Source organism: Zonotrichia albicollis, chromosome 1 (genome assembly GCF_047830755.1).
Source record: "Zonotrichia albicollis isolate bZonAlb1 chromosome 1, bZonAlb1.hap1, whole genome shotgun sequence".
Lineage (NCBI taxonomy): Eukaryota > Metazoa > Chordata > Aves > Passeriformes > Passerellidae > Zonotrichia > Zonotrichia albicollis.
The window spans coordinates 136,482,478-136,499,966 of NC_133819.1; the positions used below are offsets into that span (position 1 = coordinate 136,482,478).

General features: G+C 35.8%; 1 long non-coding RNA gene across 1 annotated transcript in view; it reads right to left on the bottom strand.

Moving 5' to 3' along the window:
• LOC141725422 (uncharacterized) overlaps positions 1-17,225 on the bottom strand; it is a 37,946-nt gene extending 20,721 nt beyond the window's left edge. Inside the window, exons 1-2 of the long non-coding RNA XR_012577271.1 lie at positions 17,040-17,225; positions 3,995-4,180 (exon numbers count right to left, since the gene is read on the bottom strand). This is a non-coding gene — a long non-coding RNA (uncharacterized LOC141725422). The remainder of the gene's footprint in view (positions 1-3,994; positions 4,181-17,039) is intronic.
• Between the last annotated feature and the right edge of the window lie 264 nt (positions 17,226-17,489).

Here is a 17,489-nt window from a genome sequence, read left to right on the forward strand (position 1 = left end):
ACATGGTGTAACAGGAGAAACAAGAGAAATTCCCACAAGGAAAAGAATCCATTAGAGATAGAATAATAGAAGATCCTCTTTTAGTAGGATAGGATATAAACAAGACATTTGAAAAAGTCTTTCAGCTGAAATTACTTAGTGATCACAGGCTTTGGTTCCTGCATTGGCTCTTCACTGACATAGTAGTAACAAAATAGAGTTGATGGATTATGTACAAAGGAAATTCTTCCTTTGTTGTTTTATTACAGAACATCAGGAAACAGGTTAAATACATGCTAATAAAATTTAACATTTTCATGTATTTAATACTAGCATGAATGAGTAGATTCAATACACACTAATGCTTTCATCCTCCCATAAAAAATATATGTGAACAGTTCCATGGTTATGTTTACTTTATAATGGAGGAAAATAGCAAAGACTTTCAGAATATTTGGCAACACATGCTCACACTTTATAGGCTATAGAGGAGTTTGAAACCATATGGATCCAGGTGGTTATTGTGTTTCCTCCATCCTGTAGGAATACAGAAACTGGACATGGTAAATATGCCTGGAAGAGTCATCCTCACAACAGGTAATAGGTGTTGTGCAGCTACTACCAGGCTGACTGAAATAGTCATTCTTCTGTAGCTACCTTTCTCTTGTGCATGGAGAGTAAGAAAATATATCTATATAATTATCTACCTAGATCTCAGACATTTATTACTTAAACTAATAATTTCTGTTGAACATTTCTATTCAACTTTTCTGTGGGGAAGAAACAATGAATTCCATTCCCTGGGACTTGGGGAAGTGTCTGGAAAGCTGCTTGGCAGAGCATGACCTGGGAGTGCAGCTCGACAGCAGCTGACCATGAGCCAGGGTGAGCCCAGGTGGCCAAGAAGGCCAATGGCATCCTGGCCTGGATCAGCAGAAGTGTGGCCAGCAGGAGCAGGGCAGGGATTGTCACCTGTACTCAGCAAGGGTGAGGCCTCAGTCAAATCCTCTGACCAGTTTTGGACCCCTCACAACAAGACAGACATTGAAGGGCTGGAGCAGGTCGAGAGGAGGACAATGGAAGTGAAAAACGGTCTGGAGCAAAGTTCTTATGAGGAGTGGTTGAATGAGCTGCAGTTGTCTGAAAGTTGTTACAACTTCCTCATCTAGGCCAGCCATAGTTCTGGGGACCTCAGCCTCAGCCCAGAAATGTTTTTCAGGTTAGGATTCAGATGGCCCTTCTTTATACATACTCATGTAAACTAAAAGAAAATCTATCTTTACAAGCTTGCAATATAGCAGCAGAAATAAAAGTTTTTCCTCCTGAAAAAGAGCAAAGGTATCACTTTCCTATCTTTTGACAGATTTAAAAAGTTGGGGGAAAATAAAACCCCAAACATGGCAATGTTACCACCCCTTTTCTTTTGAATAAAGAGTTTACAAAGTATACCTTATTTTCAAATTCAGTAATTTCTAAGTGTGTTTGTTTTACACAGCTTTGAAATATAGTGACAAAGATAAACTTGGGATTATCAGAATTCACCCAATGGCAGAACCACTTATATGTAGTGCTTTAAGATCTGCTCTCCTAGAGCTAATGAATTTATTGTTTAATTTAAAAAAAAAATTTCCAGCAGACTTAGAGTACTTGACAAAAATGCTTTTCTGTTCCTTTCTTCCTGATTTCTTTACCTTATCGAACACACGTTTAGGCACTATGTGGCAGGTGAACTTGTGCCACCATATAATTAATGTGCATATTAGATTAAAGAGTGCCAACAGAGGAAAAGGGCAGTTCTTAATAATGTAATAATGATTTTTTATCCTCTCTCCTCCAACACTGAGAACTAAAATTGACTCTGTATAATGCTGCCTTCATTTCTATATAAAAATCCTAGTTACTTAAACACATGTACCCTCAAAGTCATCTAGAAGGGAATGTATCCCCATTTTAAATCTGAAGTACACTGCACTTTACAGATAGGAATTAATACAGCCCCGGGAAATGGAATTCAGTTACCTCCTCTAAGCTATTGTTGTAGAGTTAATTTTGTTTCTCCACAAAGGCTTTCTTGAAGGCTAGAGCAGATGTCAAATCTAACATCCCGGCTCTCTGGGTCCTCTGGCCTCGTGCTGCTGACCCTGCCCAGACCCAGCACATCAGGAGAGTCTGCGGTGCCACACCTGTGTGCCATGCGGCGCAAGGCAACTGAACCACTGAGGTTTTGATGCTCCAGAAATCTCTGAAGCCTTGAGGCTAGAATACATTTCTCCTTCTTATGTGGAAATAGTTTTCCAACTGCTCAGCAGGTGTATAAATTTTATTATGGCGTTCAGCCCACTGCCATAACACAGACACAGCTTCAATTTACTGTTTATCTAGGCTGATGCATTAAAATTATATTGTTAATCACCTTTCATGCACTTCAGATTCATTCAAGTACATAAGCTTATAGTATGGCATTGAATTTATAAATTTATCCACAATATATTCAAGTGTTGCCAATGCTGAGTGTGCAGACATCAGAAAGAAGAAATTCATGCTTGGATTTCTCAATAATTTACTCGCAGCATGCAACCTGCTCAAACTGAAGAGCTCTAAAGAGATACAAAGTTTATTAAACACACATACTGCTTGTGTTGAATCATTGCTTAAATTTATGAAATAGAACAAGCCAAGTGTCTATCTGCACTTCATATTATAAGAAATAGAAAACCAAAATATTAGCAGTTAAATAGCTTGAACTTCATCCATGTGATTTCATAAATATGAAATTTATTTCATTGCATATCCTGAATTTAAAGTACTCACAGCTGGAAATAGCATCAATAACATCCATTTCCAGCCAGAAAAATCCGATTAGTTGTATGTGGCTAAATCCTTTAAACCCAAAATATGATGGAAAGTCCCTAAAAGAACGAATATTTAGGAATTGGACTCAATGATCTTTTGGATCCCTTCCAACTCAGAATATCCTGCTATTCTGTGAATGATTCTTCCTGATTGTTAGATTTGAGATGCATACAAGTTCTAAGAGATTTGTATTAATTTTATATTTCCCATATAATTTATCTCCAAGTACTGGCATATAAATTTAAATAATTTTTAGAACAATCAATATTTCTGCAGCATGAGATTTTCTGCAGATTCAAAAACAAATTTTTTCCTTGGTTTTTTGGCATTCCCCTGTAGAGAAGATCTTTTGTCTAATCACTATGTTTGTTTGGAAGGTATTCCTAAAAATAGGAGCTAATTAAATGATTTGTCTTCACAGCTCATCAGCTTTTATCTAATCAGAACGCCTTTGATATTGATTTCCATTTTAGTTCATCTATTTATATTTCATTTGCTTTTTTTTTTTCCTTTTTTCCTTTTTTTCCCCGTTGGCCACATGCTTGCTATTATAAGTGACAGTTTTATTTAAGCAGAAATTGTGCTTTTCTCTCTCATGGCACTTCTTGATAGATGAGACAAATATACCATAGAACTAAGAGCCATACACTACAGAAAAGCAGAAATACAGCCCCCATTGAATTCCTGAAGATGACTGAAGCTAAGACATCTAGGAATTGATCAGATTAATACCTAGACCTACGAAAAGAGATAATGCTAGATTATGAATCCTCACAATTTTTATTTTTTTAAAACAACTTACAACACAGAGCTCCCCTTTTTGCCCTTGTCTGGCTTCCAGGTATCCATCAAGCCTCCCGTTTCTCAACAGGACAGAAGGAATCATTAGGAAAATCTTGTAGGCCAAAATAAGGATCAGGGAAAGATCACTTATCAATCAATTACTGTCCTGAACAACATGAACTCAGGAATATTAACTGAATTTAGTGCCAATAAATAATGTAGTGGTATAGTGAGAAATCAACACAAAATTTAAACCACCTTCCCCACACATATTCCCCCTGCCTCTTCCTCCCAAACTCAGCTCATTCCTAACTCTTCTGCCTCCTCCCCTCAAGTGGAGCAAAGGATGAGAAATATGGGCTGTGATCAGTCCAATAACCTTAATCTCTGATGATTTTTCTTCTTCACACTCCTCCCTGGTTCCTGCCTGGGGTCCTTCACACAGGAGACCTGTATGATGTGGTTCTGTGTGGCCTGGCTTTCACGAACTGTCCAGCATTTTCCATGGGGTGTAGTCCTTCAGGAAGAGATTTCTTCAGTGTCAGATTTCTTAGTCAACTAAGAACTGAAAAAGATAAGGACATTTTTACTTTTATTCTCTACAACCCAATGTTCATTCTAGCAGGAAATTAGCACATTTCTATATTGCAATTTCTTTTAAGGTTCATTGTTGACTAAGTAACATACAACTAATGTTTGCTGGATGGAGTGGATTGCACAAGATTTCACACTGTGTGAATCAAAAAGCAAAAATATCAAAATTATCATCAAACAAAGAAAGGGTTTACAAAAAATCCTAAGAGAGAATTTCAATAGTGGCTCTAATCTGCAAAAATAATCTACTTTTGAATGGACCGAGTAAAAAGTAAAAGATAATTGATCCTGTCTCCTTGTCATTCTCCTCCAGGTGAACTCTTTTATTTTGATGAGAAGGCATCAAGGAATTTGAATGTACCCTTTTGTGAAGTCTCAGTCCAGGAGACATTTACAATTCATTTATTGTTTGTTTCAATGAGACAAGATATGTTAGGGACAATAATGCTTAACATGGTTGAAGGAAAGCTTAACAGCATCAATTCCAGCAGGCTGATGTAAGCTCACTGTAAGTGACAAAACCATTCACACAAAATCGAATGACTTCTCAAACTTCCAAATGCCAGTAAGAGCTATTCAGAATACACAACAGCAGGGACAGGCAATTCCAGTTTTCACAAATCATCTTATATTATCCAGTCAGTAGTTGCTGGGTGTTCAATTAATCATCCATGCTAGTGCCTATAAGCAGCCTACAACCCCTTGTTTAGTGGGAAGCAGATTATTTCCCAGAATGAACAGGCTAAAATATAATTGTAGTCTTTCCTAAATGATAAAAAGAGGTTAAGGTTAAATATGCAGCCACATGCTTTATGTAATACATTATAATAAGTAACTACAGAACTAAATATCGTTGGACTTCTGTTTTGAAAATTAAATAGAAAATGCAGAAAAAGAAAACTTGAAATTATTGGATTGTGTCTAATTATCCAGAAATTAGACCAAATAATCTTGATCCTTTAATTAAAATGGTAAAAAAAAAAAAATTTGTGAATAGAATTAAAAAATTTTAAAAAGTATTTTTTTTTCTTTCTGTCTAGGAAGGGTTAACACAAGACTTTTTTGCTATTGCCAAGGTATGGCAGCTAGATATTTAAGGATTAATTTTAAAGGGAAATGAAAAGCTTTTATATTGAAATTTGTGCTCAGAGATTTAAAAGTCAGCAATATTGTGTTCAGTTTTACAGATGGAAAAATTCTTTAAACATGACTGAACAAAACAGAAGTTTAAAGTACCTTTCTTATATAAAGCTTTACTTTTTTTCCACTTTGCAAGGGCTGATAAGAAGCATTAACAAATCTCCACCTTGCTTTTATAAGTAGTCCATATTAAGTAAATAGGGAATAAGATTTCCAAACAACTGAAGCAAGTATTTTTATGTTGCAGACAATGGGACGCATACATCTTTTCATAATTCTCATTAAAACAACAGTTATTATGCAATTGTGATTATATAGCTGTATATCACCATATACCTTAAATGAAAAGAAGGTTCTCAACATCTAAGTGGATCACTTGATATCCTACTAACAAGTTAAATATCAACCTGATGTAGTGCTGTTACTTTTTAACAAAGATTTGAAGGTAAAATATTTCCATACTCTTGCATTGGACAATTGGACATAAGATTTTAACAAGAGCAATAACTGATCTTCAATGTATTAGGTTTTGATGTAACTTGTACCTAACTAGATAAACCCTTTACTGAGCCCTTAGCAGACTGAGGAGATGTCTCCACAGGAACCAAAGTTTTATCTCAAATTATTCTTCTATAAAGTCTTCTTTAATATTTATGGGAGGGTTCAAATATTTCATAAAAACATTCGTTTTCAACTACTGGAATAAAAAAGAGTTTAGCTCCACAAGGTTTTGTGGATAGACTTATTAGGTACTTTCTTAAATCATTTAACATCAATTATTAGTTCTGCAGTGTAATCACTGGAAGAATTTATACATAAATGAATGTGATTTTTTTATGGTTTAAATGCTTATAGATGAAAATTCAAGCAAAAAACTGATGTTACAAGCTTAGCACTTAATGTGATAAATATGCCTCTTTTGATTTATTTTTAGAAAATCTGATTTCAGGTAATGTTTTATAGCTGGTAAATCATATGAAGAGCATCTATAAATAATTTGGGTGTGGTAAAATTTAGGAACATTTTAAAAAGTACTTTAAAACAGTTTGTACTTGTATCTAGATCACACAGACTAGTGTTACTTGAATACGCACATGGTGAATTGAGGTAATTTCAAAAGTGCATGATCAAGCAGTAAGTACTCCAGGATTTCAGAAAACTTTTGGTAATGTCTTTTCTACCACAGATGTTTGAAAGTCCTTGCTTTTCATTTATTCTGAATTATTCAAGGCAGAACGACATTCCAAAATCTTTGCAATCCGTGTCTTTACAAAATGGTGTAATAAATAGTATTTTAGGTTATCCCTCAGATGATCTTCAAAGGATCTTTTAGATTACGTTGCCCATTCACAGTTTAAAGAACTACAACTTGCCTCAGCAACAGAAAGAATTTTTGCAATCTCATGGCCTGATAGGCTGACAACGACATCTGGGAATATATATAAAATACTCATCCTCACTTCTATCTTCTTGACTCTATTAATGTGTCCAGGAGTTATTTCTCCTTCAGGTTTTCATTGCACCAAGTCCTACAAGACCATAGACATTGGATCGTGTACGTGGACCATACGTAAGGCCATAAACTTTGAGGTTTTAACCACCTGTCCTTATTAAAAAGCATTTACCACTGAGTGTGATGATAGAAAAGATGATTTGTGAACAAAAACAAGCCAGAATTGTTCATTTTTATAAAAGTAACTGTTCCTCTTGGCAGTGTAAATCTCAGGTATAGTTATGGCACGGGTTAGTGCCAGTAGCATTTTAGCTCTTCACTGTGAGTTTTATCTCCGTTCTGCTTGGTTCAGTAGTTTCAATCCCGTATTTCTTTGTCCTCTTTATCACTCTAGTTTATAAAAAAGATTCTATGCATTAATCTTTGCTCAGGAAAAAGATTTTTCACACAAACTAGTCCCATGAGAATCTGGATTAATTCATTTTTTCTCCAAAATTTCCAAGGTTTTCTGAGCATTCTTGACAGTGAAATCACCCAACTGGAATTACCTAAGGATTTCTGGTGGGGTTCCTGGACTTTGAATCAAGAATTACATAATAATTTATATAAAATTAATAACATATGTTCCAAAGCTACAGCCCATAATCAGCCCTGACAGACATAATTTACTGGCTGCTTCATCATAGATAATTCTAGGTATTTTTACAGCACTGTATTTGCACAGGTCTTTTGGGACCTTATCACTTTATCTATTGAAATTGAGGAAAGATCTGTGTTTCATTTAGTGCTCACAAAAATAATCCCCTGAATTTAAAATATCAGATATACTTGTCTCAAAAGTAGATGGAGGTAAATGAATGTTGAAACCCCTGTTACAGATTATATTGTGGTATACAAGACAAATAATATGCCACTTTCTTAATCTGTCCTCTGAAAGACAATCTTTAGAGACTAAAAACTTACTTGACCTTATTTGAAAAAGTATATTTTACTTACTATGCAATGAATTTATTATTTATTTCCAGGTCATAGCATCACTTTTGACTAAAACTGAAAATTGCATTTGTGTGTGAGAAAGCCTAATCTGCAAGGCATAAAGTAGCAGTGAGTTGTAAAAATCAACTTTTTTCTGTCTCATTTCTTCATGATCAGCAGTTTTTGCTTCTGTGTTGCACCATTTCATAATTCTGAATTAAGTATTATAAAAATCAATGAAGCACCCTGTCTAACGTAGTACGGATGTCCTAGTGACCAAGATATATAGTGTAATTCCCAGCTAAGTTTTTCATTCTTTCTCAAATGTGAAAGTCGCATAAAGAAGCTGATTTTCATGATTATCACTTGAGTTATGAGCTATGACTTTACATCTGTGCTTCTCATTATCACTGTAACATTATGCAAATGTAGTCCCTGCAGGCTCACATCTTAGTTCAGTCTGCCTGATAATTACATTGCAATGCTGGAATGTAAGCACCTACACATCAAGTTTCACATTTTGATTTGTCTAATAACTTTAAACATGTTATTGCAAACATTTGGCAAAATATTCCATATGAAAGCTAAATGCATATATATACAAAGTAACAAGGTCCCATGGCTGAAACTATAAATCCTTCATGCCATCACTGACATTTAGCCCCCATGGCCCATATTTAATTCATGGGTTAGTAGAGTCATGAGCAACAAAAACCTGCTACATTCTACATATTGTCACAGTGAAATATGTTCTGTAATTAGACCTGCAGTGTCAGAAGTATCATTTTGTCTACAGAAATCATGATTAATTTGCATATTCTAGACAATGCTTCATTTTGAAGTCACAGGAAGCACATTTATTACCAATTGTATCTATTTTTTTACAGATCTATAGTTTCAAGGAGGCTTGCTTTCAAAACTAGAACAAAACCAAGAAACATGGTTTAACTTTTCTCATTCCAACCTTATTTTATGTAGTAAAATAGTATAGTGACCACATCTGTAAAGAGATTCTATTTCATCCTATGTCCTGTCAGACCAATGCTACCAATGGAGAACACAGCATTGGCTATTATTGCTGTGATGATAAATAACCCCAAGAAACTTGCTCTTATTATATATTTTACATAAAAACTGTCCCCTTACTAGAATACATCATCAGAGCAATAGCTCTTTATGTCATCCATCATTTCAGCAATACTGCCTGGTGTTATTCATCATAGGAAAGAGACCCTTATAAGGCATACATCATCAGAATGATGGTCCTCCATGTACAAGGCAAAATAGCCTTTCTTGATATTGCAGGTGTGGTAGAGAATTTATGGGAAACCTTCTCATGATTTTTAAAGAAAATAATTTGTTAAAAATAACCGCACTGCCTAATGATATGTAATATGCAGAGACTTGATAGCACAGTATTAATTTATGAAATAAACCAAAATGGCTCTTCCAAGTTTCTTTGTAGCTAACAGGACACTTCTAAGGGTAAAAAACAAAAAAATATTTTTATAGCATAGTTGGGAGAGGAAACCATGTCACAAGATAGAACAGGAAAGAAAACTACAAAGCTAAGGCTCCATCAGTGAGTCAACCAACTTCACTTGTCAGAATCCAGAACTCTGAGCAGTGTTTCCTATTGTTAGTCTTTAACTGAGCCTCTGAATTAGCTCTGAATTAGCAGCTATTCTGAAAGAACAATTCTTGAACAAGGACTGTGCAAATATCTTTCATTCAGTCTAACAGAAGCACCTTGCACTGCAAAGACATGCCTTTCCAGAATTCTTATCTATGATGAACCTCTTAAGAATATGAATACGAAATTTTTCCTCCTAAAGAGCATGAAATTTACCTTTGATAGTATCTTCAGCTCCATTTTTGGAGAGAAGAATACTTTTTTTTTTCACAATGTAACTAACAAAAGACATCATACACAAATGAGATGGAGAAGAACTGTTTCAGCACCTGCAAAATCTTAATATTGTGCTGCTACCTCGGTGACAGATATGCTGCTACCTTTGCTTCCCTTTCCTGGTATTAGTTGATGGTATGCATGCTGAGGTATTTCCCTTCTTTATTAGAAAATTGAGCAATTATGTCAGGAATACATTTCATTATCATGTACATTATCTTATGCCTTTTGGATGCTATTTGAATAGATTTGCAAAATAAGTTATTAACACCTTTGAATACATGCACCAGTTGGGAAGTTCAGATTTATTTTATCTTGTCCCTATCAGTGGCAGTGATTTCTAATAAGTTCATTTATTCTTCTGGAGCCAAATTCAACTTTGAAGAACCATTACTTCAATCTTAGGGGTTTATGCCATTTTAACTAGCTTTTTCCAATTAACAACAGCACATTTTGTACTAAGCCTAGCAAGTACAATTTACATGAGCTCTACCTTTCAGGTTTATGGCCATGAACCATTCAATTTACACAATCCTACAAAGGTAGTATTGAGTCCCCATATGTTACACAAGCCACACAGCTTACTTCCTTAGCATGGTAATTAAAGTGACTGAAAGTTGTTCTGTCAAATCTAGTGTTTAAATCGTGGGTCATTCTTGGAACATTACCTGTGCATTTGCAATCACTACATTCACTATTGGCTTTGCCACCTTTAGCCTTCTTGAAACACTCAGCTGAGGCAGTTCCACATTGATAATAAGCACTGCAGAACTGATCAGTTTTACCTTGGGCAGTTCCCAGATACTTAAAAGAACAGTGCTCTTCTTTAACAGATGATCCAAATAAAGTTTAATGCTTTTAAGCCACAAATATTTAATGTCCTGGGAAGTAAAATAATTTCAGATACTTAAACTGAAAAGCTATTTCAGATGTTTTTAATGCTATTGAGCAGGAACTCAGCCATTTTCTTGAGAGAAGGTTGTATAAAACAGGTTATAGAATTTGAAGTGTGCACTATACATGAAGTGTATAGAATTTTAAGTGTCTACCAAGTGTACATTTAAGTGTCTACCACGAGAGACATTATCAAGGCTCTTTACAGAAAAAGGAACCCATTTGTTTTCATTATTATTTAACTCCCAGCACAGCAAGAGAGCAGCAGACTATTGCAATAATATTTAGTTACATCATCTTTATTATGGAATTTGAGCATAAACTTGTGGTTATGCATGTACTGGCACTTAGCGACCAGTGTCTGCTATGAATATTAAATAGAAATTTTCCTCATGATTTTTTTTTTTTTTTTTTTTTTTTTTTTTTTTTTTTAATAAAAATCTAGTTTTAGAGAATAAGAATCATAGACACAGAGAATGGTTGGGGTGGGAAGGAATCCCTGGAGATTATCTAGTCCAACCTTCCTGCTAAAGCACATTCACCAGGAACGGGTTGCACAGGATTGCATCCAGGAGGGTTTTGCACATCCTTCAAAAGGGGGATTCAGGGGAGATCCTATCACTCTCTACAGCAGCCTGAAAGGAAATTGTGGTAAGGCAGGAGTCAATCTGACTTCTCACAGGTGACAACTGGTAGAACAAGGTAAAATAGCCTCTCCTCACCAGGGGAGATTTAGATCTGATATTAGGAGGAATTTCTGAAAGGATGTTCAGACTGCCTGGGAAAGGGGTGAAATCATCACCTCTGGAAGTGTTCAAAAGGAGTGTGGGTGCAGCTCTTGGGGATATGGTTTTGTTGTGAACAGAGTGTGGCTGGGTTAATAATTAAATTCAATGATCTTAGAGGTCTTTTTCCAAACTGAATGATTCTATGATTCTGCAAGCGTCATTTGCCCAACCCAAACCTCCTTCTCAAGGGAATGTCTTTTTCTGCAGACTTGCCTCCATGTCTGGGGTTCCTAGGGATGGCCTTAGCAGCAAAGACTAAAGCAAAGAAGAAATTCAGTAACTCTTCCTTAAGCAAAGAAGAAATTCAGTAACTCTTCCTTTTCTGTGTTCTTCACCACCAGGTACCCATCTGATTCATCATCAGGCCCATATTTTCTTTAATCTTCCTTTTGATACTAATATACTTGACATCCCTTGCAACACTGAATTCCACATTGACCTTAGCCTTCCTCATCATATCTCTGCACACAGACAATGTTCCCATACTCATTCTAAGTGGCCCATCACCTTTTCCACATTCTTTACACTTCCTTCTCTTGATTTTTGTAAGAAGCTCCTTATACATGCAGTTCTCTTGGCTCCTTTTCTGGATTTCCGACTCATGGGGATACATTGCTATTGAGCCTGGAGGAGAAAATCCTTGCACATTAATCATCTTTCTTGGCCCCTCTTCCCTCCAAGCCTTATTTTCATTATATTCTCCCAAGCAGATCACTGAAAAGGATAAACCCTGGTCTCCTGAAGTCCAGGAGAGTGAGCTCCTATCTGCCCTAAAGATCTTTTCAAGGTCCCTGCAGTCCAGGCTGCCCTTGAGCTTCACATTCCCACCAGAGCTTCTTTGCTGATGAGAGCAAGGTCCAGCATAGCTCCTCACTTTGTTGGCTCCTCTATCACTTGGAGAAGGAATTTAGCAGCAATGCATTCCAGGAACCTCATGGATTCCTTATACCCTTCTGTATTGTTCCTCCAGCAGATATTGAAGTGGTTGAAGGGGGTGTGAGGCTGCCCCTATCCACAAAGGGCCTCCTCCCCCAGCCCACTTGGTCAGGCAGCGTTTAACAGACTCCATCTTAGTGTCAGCTGTCCCTGCTCTCTTTACATTAAGCATTATTTTGTAAGTATGAAGAGTGTAACATGAAAAGGATGTCCATCACTGGTCTAAGGTATACTACTTGTTCATTAATTGTGAAAAAATCAATAATAAAATACAAGAAAATACTTGGCTGCAGCTTGTTTTCAGCTATACACAACTTGGAATGTCAAGATAAAAGTTCAAGTACATTTCCTCTGATATTCCATTAGGCGCCAGAAGTAGCTCCATGCAATGTATGAAATACAAATAAAATGTTTCATTAAACGCTCTTATGCTTTAATGCAATACCTATGTAATATCACTTAGAACATTCAGGAAGTGGAATTTCATTTGAAGCAGACAGGGAATATAAAATAGTTACATTCTAAAGTAGAACTACTATATTAATGAGGGAATATCTACTCACTTAAAACAATATTCTTAAATGATGTGAGGGGAGGAAACAGTGTTTTGAAAGTTATATTCATGCCACTATATCTGTAGTAGGCCTAGAAGAATTATCCTTTATTTTCTGGTTTCTAATCAAAATTGTGGGAAAATTCAGGTATAGTTGTAATCAGTATTCAGCCATTGTTCCAATTTCCCCATGTACAACACTTTTTTAGATATCAAAAGAACTTTTCTGGCTAGTAACCAGGCAATTATTCATGTTTAAAAAACAGTTCTACTGCCACTAAGATAAGACTATTGTGTCAATGTCTAGCCCACATGAAACAAATTACAAATCTTAGTTCTGGCTTGAGCATTTCTTATCTGAGTATAATTAAAGATTTAAGAATGAAAGGTCTAAGGTAAACCAGGTAGCTAAAATTTATTTAGACATTTTTAAAGTTCTTAATAGAAGTTCCTTGCTATATATGAGACACTGAAAAATAACTGATTAATACTGCAAACTGTTATAATTAATAAATCAAAGACTAGGAATTGAGGAAATGGAAATAAATAAGGAAAAAATATGCTACTTTCTCTTAGAGTGAAGAGTATCCTACTTCAAGAACATTTTATCAAGGTTTATAATGTGTAACTCAGAATGAAAGCAATTTAATTGTGCATTGATTTTAGGGATCAGGACTGTTAAGTTTAAACAGCCATTTGAAAGAAGTACATAAAGAAAGTTGCAAAAGAAACTGTTGGTGATTACCTATTCCTGCTGTTGAATGCTGCAGGCCCTGAGATTACAAAGAATTAACAAAATTTTCCAGTATTATAACAAAATCATGTATTAACAAAAGCAAGGAAAATTACATGGAAATGATTATTTTGGTCTCCTTATACTCCCTGATAGCTTCTCAGTGGCTGAAAACACTGTGGAAAGAAATCTAAACAATTTTAGGTAGAAACCAATTAATAATCTGATGAAACATGGAACAGTTGTAACCCTAAATAGCACACTATGATAAATGAAATTAGAAAGAGACTAATAGACATTGTATGTAATTGCTTTCACTGCAGTTGTGGATGACTGTGAGTGATGATGATATTAAGGCTAAAAGACTTCTTTTCACAATTCACAATCAAATATTTTCTCTTCCAATATGTCTGTGGATCTACTTTAATCTCAGAACCTTCCTTGTGCAAGTGATGTTCAAGCAATGTACTGGAATAGTAGAGCCATTTAGGTGATATTAGTTCCCTGCCTTTGAGAAAACATCTGCAGCTGAGTAAGAAATCCAGCAACCTAGCTGTCCTGAAGGGCCCTCAGTACGGTGACCAGCAAAGCTGATGAGTTCCAAGAAATTTATGATGCTTTTGGGAAAAGCATCTTGGCCCTTATGCACATTGGGAGGAGTAAAACAGCGTCATATCTGTTCTCTGGGTTACCTGGCAGCAGAGGTAAAAATATTTTTTCTTTGGTCTGTTGGTTTTAACTGGCATTAAAAAAATGCTTAAGGATTGAAATGAACTTTACAGTCTGGCTCTGAATAATGTTTTCCTTCAACAGAAACTAGTAATGAAATTTTGACAACATTTCCAGCTATATTTTCCTGAACAGCTTTTTTCAACCCAGGCAATCTTAGGATAATAACAATAAATCAAATTGTAGACATACAGAGTTATGGTATGCTGAATTAAGGGTGGTGTGGGTGGTATCTTGCATTGAAATAAGTAGCAAACAATATAATGAAAGCTAATGGCAAAAAAAAAAAACCAGTAAAAAAAATAGCTTCTTTGTAGTAAACCATGTATTAATTTTATTTATAATTCTTTTCCATGACTAAAAGCTAGATTAAATATCTTTCAAGTCTGGACTCCCGTTTCTTGTTTTCTTTGACCAGATTGTGTCCTGCGCACCTTCATTTATTTCATATATTTGCTAAATTAATTTTGGCAATAAAACAAAAGTCTAAGACATCGTTCAGAGAAGTTGTCACTGCTGACAAGGATGCCTTACAAGTTCTTATTAGGAAAAGCCCTTATTTTCAGACAAATTGCTTGTAAGGCTGTAGATTAGTACACATAGTACACACCATCAGTGCTGGGTATTGTATCACAAGGCAGTGCTTCCCTTTGCATAATGTCTGCATGTTTACCTGAAGGAATGTCAATCATTCTATATTCATAATGCCTGTTAGTTAGAGAGCTGCAATGAAAGACTGTTTAAATACTTCCCAGCAATTATTGCAGATGTAAAATGTTGCTCTTTTTTTTAACATACTCCCCTTCACAAAAACTAAAAAGTAAATGATGCTCCCTTCTTCATAAAGAACTGCCAATCTCATTGACTTTAGTGGAAAAGTCAGATTTCCGAATTGTTGGCAGTGCAGGTTAAAATAACCAAACTTCACACTTGAAGTCTATGCAAGCACACCTATCTCCTATATCCTGACCATGCCAAGGAGAGCCATGCAAGCAATGCAAAGATGATTCACTTGCATGCAGTAGCACTGTTCTGGGGTCCTGTCTGCCAAGCTGTGTGTGCACAGTTCAGTTTTGTTAGCTTTTGTTTCCCTGTCTTGCTGAGTACCCTGCAAAGATTCAGAACAATAGGATTACAGCCTCAAAGTATGTCTGACAGCAAGCTTGGCTATATTCACTGGTGGTTTATGGCTTATAACTCACATCAAATAACCCATAATATTTCTTTACTTCTATCAAAAACTACACAGAAGTTGCATTTATACTTTAGAAACTTCCCTGTATATGAGCTAGGCTCTGCTTCAATGTCTTTTTTATTTCCACTGCCCAACAGAAGATATTTTCTCTCCTAAGTCTCTGTGGCTTTACTGAGATTGCTACAATTGTTTTCCTGAATCCATTCCCTCTTGCTCCCTGGAAGTAAGTACTGTAAACTGTGTGCTGTGGCAATCATGAACACCTGCAAGCCGGCAGTTTGTGAACCTGCTTGTGTGACCCACGGTTGCCTTTTCAGCCTTTCTTTACACATAGTTACTTTGTTTACTGGTTTCCTAGAGTTCTCTAAACTTTTCCCTTAGTCCTACAGTTAAGACAGGCTTTTCTTATCTACTTCCTTTTCAACATTTAGAATTTTTGGAACAAGCCGTTTTTTTCTATATTCACAGCAATTGTGTATTGCCCTAATCCTAATACTACAGCTGCCTGAACATATCCTGTTCTATTCTTAGGAGGCGCCTCAACAATCGGATACAAAAATGATACATAGCATAAAGTACTTTTCTATCAGCAGAACACTGTTTCATGCATTAAAGACCAGTGCACAGCAATGCGAGATACACCCCATATAAAAGGCACCACTAAGCTTTCCGAATCTCTAAAACTAGAGAGTATTTTCACTCTGCAGCCTGTGTTCAAGAAAAAGTCAGCCAAAGCTTCACACTTAGCACATTCTAAGTATTGTGCATTGCTGTAACCACAGGACATAAAGTACAGATTCAACACCTATTCAAGAGAATCAGATTTTCTCTCCAGGTTAATCTTACCATGGCCATTTAGCTATGCAGAAATACAGGAATTCATTTAAGGAATTCGTTTGAATAACATTAAGAGTACGTTGATACATGTGAGCTATCCTGTTACCTGGCTACTGGGTTGTTCATAAAGTGAATTGAGATATTTTCACTGAATTAGAATGTTCAAATCAATTGCTAAAATTGCTTTTTGTTAGTGGGTAAATAAAGGTTATTCTGTAATAATAATGCATCTATAGTAATATGATAATAAGTAAGGATGTAATTTTGCTAATAGTGATCTGTGCTGCCAATAATAATTACATTCTCCAGTGTTAACCCCCGTGATTAAGAAATGATTAGAAAATGAGTATTTAAAGTACAGTGTAAAACTCATGTACACAGAATATTTCCTTGGAACTTCCCTTGTTAGTTTTGGACATCATGCTAAGCTGCTTCTGCTAAACAATCATAAGCTAAACAATATAAATAGCATAAACAATTTTGATTTTATTCACAAAGACATTTCATGCCAGACTTATTCCATATGTCTGGCATGAAATGAACCTAGAAAACATTTTTTCTTAATGTATAGGCCATGAGTGATTTTAGATTTTTCAAATGTGATTCACAGATCCTGGCAGATCTGTGCCACTGACAAATCTGGTCCTCAAAGCATCTGTCCTCTCCCATAACATTAATGTCTTCATACCTTGATGAGCCAGTGCCTGTTACTCTGAAGCAGATCTCCTGTAGTGATGTCTTCACATTTGTATTCCAAAGAATTTTTCATTAAATTAAAATGATAGCATTTTACAATATTTATGGTATAAGACTGAAAATTTGTCCAACCTTACATGTTTCTCCACCTGTGAGACAAACTCCTTCCTTATGTGAAATGATAAATCCTAGAAATGCTGACGATTTGTACAGCTACAAGACACACAGACTCAAATCTTGCTCTGTTTCCATAGTAAGTCACTATGGGCCACAGGCTGAACTGGTTTATACAGGACAGAGATCAAAGGGCTGTCCAGAAACAGCCAGCACTGGAAGCACTGAAGTACAACCTGCTGTGAAATCAGACACTAGCTGTTCCTAATCCCTTTCCAATAAACAAGACCAGTGATTCGGGAAAGACGTATAATAATTTTACTTTCAA